At 39.8% G+C, this 12757-nt stretch overlaps 1 protein-coding gene across 5 annotated transcripts in view; it reads left to right on the forward strand.

The window, feature by feature from the left end:
* PUM3 (pumilio RNA binding family member 3) overlaps positions 1-12757 on the forward strand; it is a 331728-nt gene that overhangs the window by 300515 nt on the left and 18456 nt on the right. The gene's annotated exons all lie outside the window — the stretch shown is intronic.

Below are 12757 nucleotides of genomic sequence, written 5' to 3' on the forward strand. Positions count from 1 at the left end.
TTTTTCTTTCCTGTCACAATTGCTTAAGTTATTTGGGGCTTTTTGTTGTTCCATGAAATTTTTTTTTAGTCATTTAATTCCTTGGGAAAAATGTCATTGGGGTTTATTTCTTTTTTTTTTTTTTTTTTTTTTAATTTAAATATTAAATTTTATTTTTATATTCCCCCATACAATTGCAAACGCCCCATTCTGACCCCAATCCTTCCCCTCCCGCCCCCCACCCCCCAAAAAGTGTCTCTGGTTCATAGTTTTTTGTTGATTTTGATTTTCACTTTCCTATATTCATTTTCCTGGTCCCTTATTTAAGTTTTCTAGATTCCTGCTATGAGTGAGACCATCCGGTATTTTTCTTTTTCTTTTTGGCTTATTTCACTGAGCATGATCCCTTCCAGCGCCATCCATGTTGCTGCAAATTGCATGTGTTTATCTTTTTTGAATGCTGAGTAATATTCCATGGTATATATGTACCACATCTTCTTGATCCAGTCATCTATTTTTGGGCATTTGGGCTGTTTCCAAAGCTTAGCTATTGTAAACAGTGCTGCTATAAACATAGGAGTGCAGGTGCTCTTTGGAATTGATGTTTCTGTGTCCTTTGGGTAAATACCTAGGAGTGGAATTGCTGGATCATATGGAAGCTCTATGTTTAGTAGGTCCAGAAATCTCCACACAGCTCTCTATAGTGGTTGGACCAGTTTGCACTCCCACCAACAGTGCACAAGAGTTCCTTTTTCTCCACATCCTCGCCAACATTTGTTGTTGCTAGTTTTTTTAATATGTGCCATTCTCACTGGTGTGAGATGGTATCTCATGGTAGTTTTGATTTGCATTTCCCTGATTACAGTGATGTTGAACATTTTTTCATATGTCTGTTGGCCATTTGCATTTCCTCTTCAGAGAAGTTTCTTTTTAGCTCTTCTGCCCATTTTTTGACTGGATTATTTTCTTTGTTGTTGCTGAGTCTCATCAGCTCTTTGCAGATTTTTGTGATCAGTCCTTTATCATTAGTGTTGGGTGCAAAATGTTCTCCCAGTTGGTGGGGTTTCTCTTTGTTTTTGTTATTGTCTCTTTTGCTGTGCAGAAGCTCTTTAATTTGATGTAGTCCCAGCTGTTTATCTTTGCCTTCACTATCACTGCTTTGGGTGATGTGTCTGTAAAGATGTCTTTGATGTGCAAATCACGTAGTGTTTCGCCATATTTTCCTTCTATGTATTTTATGGTTTCAGGTCTTATGTCTAGATCTTTAATCCATTTTGAGTTGATTTTTGTGTATGGTGTGAGGTAGTGGTCAAGCTTCATTCTTTTGCATGTAGCGACCCAGTTTTCCCAGCACCATTTATTGAACAAACTTTCTTTGCTCCAATGCATAGTCTTTGCTCTTTGTCAAAGATTAGTTGACCATAAATCTGTGGGTTATTTCTGGATTTTCTGTTCGATTCCATTGGTCTGTATGTCTGTTCTTGTTCCAATACCATGCAGTTTTGATGATTATGGCTTTGTAGTATAGTTTGAAGTCTGGGAGTGTGATGCCTCCATTTCCTTTTTTTTTTCAGTAGAGCTTTGGCTATTCGGGGTTTTTGTGATTCCATATGAATTTCATCAATAATTGTTCTATTTCTTTGAAGAATGCCATTGAGATTTTGATTGGAATAGCATTGAATCTGTATATTGCTTTTGGTAGGATGGCCATTTTAATAATGTTTATTCTTCCAATCCATGAGCAGGGGATGTCTTTCCATTTCTTTGTGTCTTCTTCTATTCTTTTAACAGTGTTTATAGTTTTCTTTGTATAGGTCCTTTACCTCTTTTGTTAGATTTATTTCCCAAATATTTGATTTTTTTTGTTTCGATAATAAAAGGGGTGGTTTTTTTGATTTCTTCTTCTTCAGATTTATTGTTTGTGTATAGGAAGGCTACTGACTTTTGCGTGTTGATTTTGTATCCTGCCACTTTACTGAATTGATTGATGAGTTGAATTAGTTTTTCTGTGGAGATTTTTGGGGTCTCTATGTATATTATCATATCATCTGCAAATAGTGATAGTTTGACTTCTTCTTTTCCTATTGGATTCCTTGGATGTCTTTCTCTTGTCTTATTGCTCTGGCTAGGACTTCCAGTATTATATTGAAAAGCAGTGGTGAGAGTGGACATCCTTGTCTTGTTCCAGATCTTAATGGAATTGCTTTCAGCTTTTCACCATTGAGAATGATACTGGCTGTTGGCTTGTCATAGATGGCCTTTATGATGTTGAGGTATGTTCCTTGTATCCCAAGAATTTCAAGGGCTTTTATCATGAATGGGTGTTGCACTTTGTCGAAAGCTCTCTCAGCATCTATTGATATTATCATATGGTTTTTATATTTCTTTTTGTTGATGTGTTGGATAACGTTGATTGATTTTCGGATGTTAAACCATCCTTGTGCCCCTGGAATGAATCCAACTTGGTCGTGGTGATTATCTTATGGATACATTGTTGGATTCTGATAGCTAAAATTTATTGAGGATTTTTGCATCAGTGTTCATTAGGGAGATTGGCCTATAGTTTTCCTTTTTTGTGTTGTCCTTATTCGGTTTTGGTATTAGTGTAATATTGGCTTCATAGAACGTGTTTGGTATTGTCCCTTCCTTCTCAATTTTTTGGAAGAGTTTGTGAAGGATAGGCACTAATTCGTCTCTGAATGTTTGGTAGAATTCATTTGTAAATCCATCAGTCCTGGGCTTTTGTTTTTGGGGAGGTTTTTAATTACCATTTCAATTTCGCTGCTTGTAATTGGTCTGTTTAGGTGTTCTATTTCTTCTTTATCTAGCTTTGGGTGATTGTAGAGTTGTAGGAATTTGTCCATCTCCTCTAGATTGTTGAACTTGTTTCCATATAACTGTTCATAGTAGTTGCTGATTATTCTTTTGATTTCTGCTGTGTCCGTTGTGATTTCTCCTCTTTCATTATGATTCTGTGTATTTGTGCTTTCTCCCTTTTTTCCTTTGTGAGCCTGGCTAGGGGTTTGTCTATTTTATTTATTTTTTCAAAGAACCAGCTCTTGGTTTCATTGATCTTTTGGATTGTTTTTTTAGTTTCAATTTCATTTATTTCTGCTTTGGTTTTTATTATTTCTTTTCTTCTATACTGGTTCTGGGGTTTTTTGTTGTTCTTTTTCTAGATCTTTGAGCTTCGAGATTAGGTTGTTTCTTTGAGTTCTTTCTTGTTTTTGATGTGAGCTTCTATTGCTATATATTTTCCTCTTATTACTGCTTTTGCTGCATCCCATACATTTAGGATATTGGTGTCCTCCTTGTCATTCAATTCAAAGAATTTTTTAATTTCTTCTTTGATCTCCTCGTTAGTCCAGTGGTCTTCCAGTAATGTGGCTTTTAATCTCCATGAGGTAGGATAGTTCCTTGCCTTCTTTTTATGATTTATTTCTAGTTTGATGCCTTCGTGGTCAGAAAAGATGGTTGGTATGATTTCAATCTTGGTGTATCTGTTGATGTTTGTCTTGTGCCCCAGTATGTTATCGATCCTGGAGAATGATCCGTGTGCGCTTGAGAAAAATGTGTACTCCGTTTTTTTGGGTTTAGTGTTCTATAGATGTCTGTTAAGCCCAAATGCTCTAGGTCCTTATTTAGAGCTTTAGTTTCTTTACTTATTTTTTGTCTTGTTGATCTATCCATTGTTGATAGTGGTGTGTTGAAGTCTCCCACTACATATGTGTTTTCTCTGATGTCTGTTTTCAGAGAGGACAACAGTTGTCTGATATATTTTGGTGCTCTTTCGTTTGGTGAGTATATATTAATGAGTGTTATTTCTTCTTGAAGTATTGTCCCCTTAATCATAATGTAGTGACCATTGGGGTCTCTTTTTATTTTTTTGAGTTTGAAGTCTGTTTTATCTGATATAAGTATAGCTGTTCCTGCTTTCTTTTTTGGCCCATTTGCTTGTAGGATTGTTTTCCATCCTTTGACTTTGAGCCTATTTTTATCTTTTGTAGCTAAATGTGTTTCCTGGAGACAGCAAAAGGTTGGGTTTTGTTTCTTAATCCAGGCTGCAACTCTGTGTCTTTTTATTGAAGAGTTTAGTCCATTTACATTTAGAGTTAATATTGATATGTTAGCATCTGTATTTGCCATTATGTTTGTCTTTCCTTTGATTTTATTTATTTATTCTTTTAATAACTTTTTTTTTTTTTTTTTTGGTCTTCTTTCGTTGTTATTCGTCCCTCTGAGGTTCTGGCTTTAGGATTCCTTGTAGTATTTTTTGGAGTGGGGTTTAGTCGCAATGAAATTCCGGAGTTTCTCTTTGTCTGGGAAGGTCCATATTCTTTCTTCATGGAGGAAAGAGAGCTTTGCGGGATAGAGTATTCTTGGTTGGCATCTGTTTTCTTGGAGTCTGTTGACTATGTCCCTCCACTCTCTCCTTGCCCGTAATGTTTCTTCAGAGAAGTCTGATGTCAGCCTGATTGGTTTTCCTTTGAATGTTATCTGTTTCTTCCCTCTTGTCAGCTTCATTATTTTTTCCTTGTCCTGGATTCTTGGGAGCTTTACTATTATGTGTCTTGCTGTGTTTTTCCTTTCGTCGTGGAAGTTTGGTGTTCTTCTTGCTTCTTGTATATCAATTTTCAGCTCCTTCTCATTTGGGAAGTTCTCTTCAATTATATCCATGAATATTTTCTCTGTTCCTACATCTCTCTCCTCTCCTTCTGGAATTCCTATAACTCTTATATTTCCTTTCCTCATGGAGTCAGATAGTTCCCGAAGTCTTTCTTCATTCTTTTTCCTTCGTACTTCTCTTTCCTTTTCTGTTTTGGTTCTTTATTTCTGTGTCTTCAGATTACTTATTCGTTCTTCCATTTCATCTATTCTGCTTTCATTGCTTTTCCAGAGTTTTTAGTTCTCCATTAATTCTTTGATCTCCTGCATTTCTCTTACTTCCCTCTTTAGGGACTCAATTTCCTTCTTCTGATCTATCACTTTTTAATCATGGCAATTTAAATTCTCTTTCTGGAAGGCTCAGAAGTTCTTCCAAGTTGCTGTCGTTGCAATCTGGGGAGTGGTTTTCTTTGTGTGTGTGCTTCTTTCCTGAGGAGTTTTAGGTTGCGTGTGGTTCTTCTACTCCCTACTGTCTGTTTTCTAATTTGTCGTATGCGTATGATTGGGACTTGCTCGGAGTGAACTGACATCTTGGGTGATTGCTCGTTCTCGCTCCCCTCTGGCTCTTCTTCAGAGCCATCTCTGTCTTCTGGGGAGCTTTCGCTGGTTTTAGGCAGTTTTACTGAAGAACTGTAAATGTTCTGTGTGGATAAGCGGATGCAGACTGCGCCTCCGGTTTCAGGCACACTCTTCTGCGCCCCCGGTGGTCTGCCCGGGGACGTGGTGCCTGCTCCCTCTGTGGGCTGCAGACTGCTGGTCGGAAGGGGCCTGGCGTGGAATAACTTCCGCTGGCCACGGGTCCTCCAGAACCACTTCTGCCCTTTTCAAGCAGTCTTAAGAAATGTCCTGTTTTTATAGGGTGTTAGTGTTTTTTTTTTTCCTGGTCGCTAGGGCGCCAGAGATCCTCTATGTCCTTGGGGGGCTGTTTTTCGCCTCTCCCCTACCCCGTGGGACAGAGAACAGAGCGGGAATGTAGGTACACCTGGAACAGCTTTGTGCTTTGCTCTGTGCCTTTGTCCCCCACCGTCGTGGAGAAACCACGCCCCGAAATTTCGTGCCCGGTCTCAGTTCAAAGCCCTCAGTTCCAGACGCGGGCTGTAGCCCAGTTCAGTGGCGGTGGCCCTTGCGCGCCTTTGGTTGCCTCGCTGCCCGTGCCTGGTCGCAGGGACTTGCTCACTCAGGGAGGACCTTCAGACCTCAGTGAGGACGCGCGTCCCCCGCGAAGCCTAGGTCGTCTAGTCGCAAGCCAGGTCGCAGGTCGCGGGACGCTGACCAGCTGCGATCCAGGTCTGCACTTGCTTTTCAAGCGCGCAGAGCGCGCCGCTTTCCGCGCCAGCTTTCCGGCAGCCCGGGCTGTGTGTGGGGGTCTCCCGGGGTCTTTGTTCTTCTCTAATGGCGCCCGGAGCCGTTAGCTCGCCGCCGCGGCGAATCCTGCAGGGTTCGCCTCAGCTCCCGTTCTCGGGGTGTGGTGGCTGCAATAGTTACTTTCCACTCATGGTCCCGCTTGCTACGTCGTTTGTTCTTGTTGGTCTGTTCTTGTTGGTCGTTTTAGTTTGTTGTTTCCTCCTCTCTGCCGGTCGGAGAGTGCCGCCTCTGTGGGCGGGGGAGGGGAGCAGGGTTCTGCGCTTCCCTCCCTTCTAGTCCTCTTTTATGGCCACTTTCTTCTTTGGGCAGTTCGCTGGCGTCACCCGTTTATCTTCCGTGTCCCAGTTCTCACTGGGACCTGCCGCTTTTCCTCCCTATTCACTTTTTTTAATGGGAGATCTTACTTGCAGCGTCTCCTCGCCGCCATGTTCGGGGTTTATTTTCTTTAGCAGTTTTATAGTTTTTAATATATAGATCTTTGAGCTCTTTCATATATTTGGTAACAGGTATTTCACTCTTTTTTGGGATGATTATAGTAGGTTTCCTTTCTTCTGATACATTGTATATAGAAATGCAACTGGTTTTTGTGTATTGATTTTGTATCCTGTCATTTTACAGTATTCACTTATATCTAGTAGATTTTTGATAGAGTCCTTTAGACTATGGATATAATGTCATGCACAAATAGTGACAATTTCTTATCTTCTTTTCCAATTTAGATTCCCTTTATGTCTTTTTCTTGCCTAATTGTTACTGCTAGGACTTGCAATATCATGTTGAACAATAGTAGTGACATTGAACATCATTGTCTTATACCTGATTCTAGCACAAGTGTTTTGAGTTTTTCACCATTAAGTGTGATATTGGCTGTGGATTTGTCATAGATGGTTTTTATGTTTAAGTTCCATTTTATTGAGTTTTTTTTTTTTTTTATCAGAAATGAATGTTGAATCTTAACAGTTGCCTTTCAGCACCTGTTGTGAAATGATCATGCAGTTTTTGTCTTCCTTTTTGTTGATCTGGTGAATGACATTGATTGTGATTTTGTATGTTGAACCAGCCTTGCATCCGTAGGATGAAACTTACTTGAATGTGGGGCATGATTCTCTTAATAGTTGCTGTATTTGGCTTGCTAGCATTTTGTTGAGGATTTTTGCATCTAAGTGCATCAGGGATGTTAGTCTGTAGTTTACATTTTTATACTGTCCTTGTTTGGTTTGGAAGTCGGAGTAATGGTGGCCTTAGAATGTTTTGGGGATTTTTCCATCCTTTTTGATATTTTTAAAGTATTTGAGTAGGATAGGTATTATGTCCTCTTTGACATTTTGGTGGAATTCACTAGAAAAGTGGTTCTATTCTTAGAGAAACTTTATTACTCTTAATTTTTGTGCTTGTGATTGGACTGTTTATCTGTTTAATCCTAGTTCGGCCTTGAAAGGTAGTACCAATCTAAAAATGTATCTGTTTCTTCTAGGTTGTCCAGTTTGTTTGCATGGAGATATTTGTAGTAGATTCTTATGATCCTTTGTGTTTCCACAGCATCTATTTAATTTCATCTTTCCTTTCTGATGCTATTTTTTTTGGGTTGTCACTGTTCATTTGTTCATTTCCTAGTTCCTTCAGCTGTAGACTGAAAATTATTTAGTTTCCACATGTTTTGATTTATTCTGGGATTGTTTTTGTGGTTATACCATTTTGATCTGAGGAATGCTTGATAAAATTTCTGTTTTCATACATTTTCTGAGACCTGTTTTGTGTTCTAGTATATAATCTGTTCTTGAGACTGTTCCATGTACACTTGAGAGGAGCGTGTTCCTTTTTCTGGGAATGGAGAGCTTTGTAAATGTCCATTAAATCTCTCTAGTGCAACACTTCATTTAAGGCCTTTATTTCTTCACTATTTTTCTTTTTCTTTCCCTGCTGCCCCCCTTTGCTAATTTTCTCTCTCAATAATCTCTCTTTGTGTCAGTCATAGGTAGAGGTCTCCAACAAAATAATTGTATTTTTGTCACTATGTTGCTTTATAAAGGTCTATTAATAGTTGCTTTATATAATTAGGTTTCCTTGTGTTAGATACATAAATATTTATGACAGTTTAATATCTTTTTGATGAATTTTTGCCTTGATCATTACATAGTGTCTACCTTTTCCCTGATTACTGTTTTTGGCTGAAAGTCTGGTTTATCTGATATGAGAATAACAATTCCTGCTTTTTTTCTCTACATTATTGGTTTTTAGCTCCTTGCTCCAATGTTTCACTTAAGACTGTTTTTGTGGTTTGGTTTTTGAAGAGCTATCTGCTGATAGAATATAGATGGCTGAAACTTTTTAACCCAGTTAGTCATTCTGTTCCTTTTAATTGGTGATGTCAGGCTATGCACATTTAAGGTGATTATTGATAAACTGTTGCTTACCAGTCATTCTGGGTTTTGTTTTTTTATCTTTCTATTGTTCCTGTTTCCATTTGTTTGAGACATGTTTTGTATTCTTGTTCCTGTTTCCATTTTTGTTTTATCCTCTTTCTGACTTTCCCTAGCGATGCTCTCATTTTCTTTATTTCTTCTTCTCTGGTAAGCCACTATTCTAGATTTTGGCTAATGGTTGCAATGGAGGTTATACATAACTTTTTATTTTTTTGAAGATTTTATTTATTTATGCACATAAGAACTGGGGTGTAGGCCAGAGAGGTGAGAAGATTCACCAGAGACAAAGTGGGGAACAGAATAGGCAGATCTACTGAAATACACTGCTGAAGGGAGCAGCAGGCAAGTCAGGAGAGGTCTGTTGTGCCATGTGGGTCACCTCCCTGGCCAGGGATCAAATTCATGCTGCAATGGCTGTGGGTAGCGTCATATGTTGCATCTTAACCCCTTGTGCCACCAGGGAGGCCCCTATACCTAACATATTAATGTCAAAAAAAGTCCCTTATCAAGTGGTGTCAGCTCTCCAACATTTAACTGTACAGGTTCTGTCTGCTTCTTCCACTCCTTTGGTGTTTTGTTGTTGATTCATAATACTCTTGTTCATGCTTCTGACTTTGTATTCCTGTTATCATTTTGCTGAGGGTTTTGTGTTGCTTTTTTATTTTTTTCTCCTTCTTGAAGAACTTATTTCAACATTTTTTGAAAGACAGGTCCGGGAAAGCCTTTATTTCACCTTCATCTTTGAATGTTAATTTTGCAAGATGTATTTTTGGCTGTCAGTTCTTATCTTTTTGGATTGTGAACATTTTATTCCACTGTTGTTGCCAGGAGAGCGAATGGGGTAAAATCTGAGGAAAACCTAATTTGGGTACCTTTGTAAATTATCTTTTTTCTGGCGTCTTGTAAATTTTTTTCCTTTACTTTTGATTTTTCATAGCATGTGTCTTGATGTCAGTCATTTTGCATTAAGAAATATGGGTGCTTTTTCTGCTTCCAGTCATCCATGCTTATTTCATTCTTTATGTTTGGGAAATTCTCAGCTATTATTTCTTTGAAAAGGGTCTCTGCTTCCTTCTCTTTCTCATCATCTTCTGGAATACCTATTATCCTTATATTTCCTCTTCTAATTGAGGCTGTTACAGGGCAACAAGGGGTACTAAAACTGGCCCAGGGCACTGCTCAAATAGTTTATCAGTCACTGTCCGAATTCTTCACCCGCATGCACAATTGCAAGACTACTCAGGCTCAGAAAACAACAATAATGGAATTTATTGAACAAACCAGGCAAAAAGAGAGTTACTGAGGCCAAAACTGGCCGTTTACCTCACTGGAAATAGTGTCCATTGTTTCAAATCCTAAGCAAGCAGCCTAGATGGTGTCTTCCCACCACTGAGGACACAGAGCTCTTCTCCTGAGCGATAGGCCATGTTCCCAAGATGGTGTCTTCCTGCTGGAGCACTTGGCAGTCACACTATAGGCTGGGTTCCAACTCATGAAGACAACAGAAGTCACAACAGGAGATGCTACTGGAGCTGCCGAGATGCCCCAACACAGCACCAGATAATTGACACTCAAAACAGCAGCTGCAGCACCTGAACGACCCAACACACAGCCACACTCATGCAGCTCAGCGAGGTGCCTGCCTTCAGGTCTTCGCCTTCTCTGCCAGGCTTTAATAACAGCAAGACCAGAAACATTTTCAGTTGCTCGGCTACTTGCAAAGCCTCCGAAATTTTCCTCTCTGAGGTTGGCTCTTTCTGAGGCTCGCACCAGCCTTCTGGAAGGTCAGCACAACAGGGGCCAAAATCGCTGACCCTGGAAACGCTGAATTCCAAACACTGAATCCTGAAAACTGAATCATCTGCAGCTGCTTCTGCAGCCCCTTATATTTCTTAACAGGTGCTCTACTACAAAATGCAATATGTTTTAGCATTTTCCCTGGGGCTATTTATCCTCACCACCTGTAACAGTCTTTGGCTTCAACCACTGGTTGCAATATTCCTCATAGAGTTTCCTCATTCTTCCTGTCTTGTTTCTCATTTTCTTTTCTTTTTTTTTTTTTTTTTTTAGATTTATTTATTTATACAAGAACCAGGGGTATAGGCCAGATGTGTGGGAGGGTGAGAGGATTTACTAGTGACAGAGCAGGGAACAGAACAAGCAAACTGACTGAAACACACTGCTGAGGGGATCAGCGGGTGAGACAGGAGAGGTCTGCTGCACCATGTGGGTATCCCTCTGGCCGTCCAGGATCAAGCCCATGCTACAGAGGCTGTGGACAGCTTCACAGTGCTGCACTCAACCCCCTGTGCCACCGGGGAGGCCCTTGTTTCATTTTCTAATTGGGTGATAGAATCCATTTGTGTCATTTACTTCTGAAATTCTTCTGCCCCTTCAACTGTGTTTAAAGCACTTTCTGTATTTGTCTTCATTGCATTCAGAATCTCTTTCAGTGTTCTTTTAATATTTCCAGTCTCTGAGAAAGAATTCTCTTTGTTCTTGGTTCTCCTTTCTAAGATCTTGCAGCTTCCTGTCTGCCTTTGACCGGATTCCAAGAGCTCATTTAGCATGTTTAATATTGTTGTTTTAAAATCTTTATCTGATTAGTTCTCTATTTCTATACTTTTTCATCTGTGACCCAGAACGTCTGTTCTTCTCCCTTTGGTTTTCCGTCTTATGTTCAAATGCTCCTTGCTTCAAATGCTCCTTGTTTTAAAATTTTTATCTGATTAGTTCTCTATTTCTATATTTTTTCATCTGTGACCCAGAACGTCTATTCTTCTCTCTTTGGTTTTCCGTCTTATGCTCAAATGCTCCTTGCTTCCTAGACATGGGTATTGCCTTATTTGCTTTTTTTGTGTTGGGGCGTTGCAAGTTTACTTTTGTTTCTCTTTTTAGTTTACCTTGGCTTGGGTTGGGGGCAAGAAGTAAATCTAGGGCTTTAATAGTAGGTCTCGGTTTTGCTCAACAGTGAGATTTGTCACCACCACCTTATCTCTCTCCATAGCAAACTCTGTTCTGTGCTCCACTTGTCCTCACTTCCTGCTTTGCCTCCCTGCTGCTCTGTTCTGCCGTGGATGGTGACCTATGAAACTTGATTCTCTTGGTGACCAGGACTCGGTCTGGTCCACAGGGCTTACGCTCTGTGTCTTGGTTGGGCCTGGAAGGCAGGTGCACCCAAGCAGGGTATGTGGCCTGTTGCACAACAGTGGTCACCACCACCAGTGCTGCCCTGCCTAGGCATCCGGGCTGCAAGTGCTACACACCCGCTGGATACTTTCCAAGGAAGTGGTATGTTCTTTTGCTCGCTAATCCCTCCCTCTGCTTCCTGCCGCATGTTCAAATTGACCTGGCGTCACCAAAGACTTTTTGATCTCTCACTTCTAGTTATGAAGCGTGTTTCTTGTCCGTGCTATGAAACTCGCATGTCCCATGCCGCTTCTGTATCCTAGTGTGACTGCATTTCTTTTTGGGAAAAGTCCCTCCTGGAAAATTGACCTTGCCTCAGGGCACCCTCTAAGACCATGGGTAGCCATCACTCAGCCATTCCACTGGCTGGAGTGTCTGTTTTTCCAGCCATGTTCCCCTTTACCTCCTCCCCCGCAGCAAGCCACCACCTTTGGGACAGTTCCTCCATGGGATAGTCTTGGGCCTCTATTGAGGAACTTATGATAATTTTTCTTTGAGAAAGTATTTTTTTATAGTTGTCTTTAGATGATCTCAGCCTTTCTATTCTGCTATGATGTGGTTGGAGGCTCCAATTATTTTATTTTATTTTGCTATTTTTTTTTATAGTAGGTATAAAGAGAAAATCAACCATATTTGTAGTCTGAAAATAACTCAGAGGGGCAAAATTCTCTAGCATTCAAAAGTACGTGCATGATTTTAAACATAATAGTGATAGTCTAAACAGACTGCCTGGGTTCCTATCCTTACCTCACTGCGTAGTTTTGGGCACATTATTCAGCTTTTCTGAGCCTTAATTTTGTTGGTTGTAAAATGAGATTAATAACAATCCTAGGTTGCTACAAAAACTAAATGAGAAAATGCATATAAAATGTTTAACATTATGTCTAGTATGTAGTATATGTTTAATATTAACTTTTATTACTACATAATGTTATGTGACTAGCTATGTGTATAACCAAGAGAGATAAAATAAAAATACCTAGTGATTCACAAAACTATCAAAAAGCACTTTTTCAACTTTGCAAGTGACATACTGTACTACTTGTTGCTCATTTCCCACTATCAGCTGAATGCTGCTTGGTGATTCTGACTTATCCCCTTAAAGGACATGATGGAAATTAGAGGGACCACAGACT

This window comes from Talpa occidentalis, unplaced genomic scaffold (assembly GCF_014898055.3).
Source record: "Talpa occidentalis isolate TD23 unplaced genomic scaffold, MPIMG_talOcc4v2.1 talOcc4.7, whole genome shotgun sequence".
Lineage (NCBI taxonomy): Eukaryota > Metazoa > Chordata > Mammalia > Eulipotyphla > Talpidae > Talpa > Talpa occidentalis.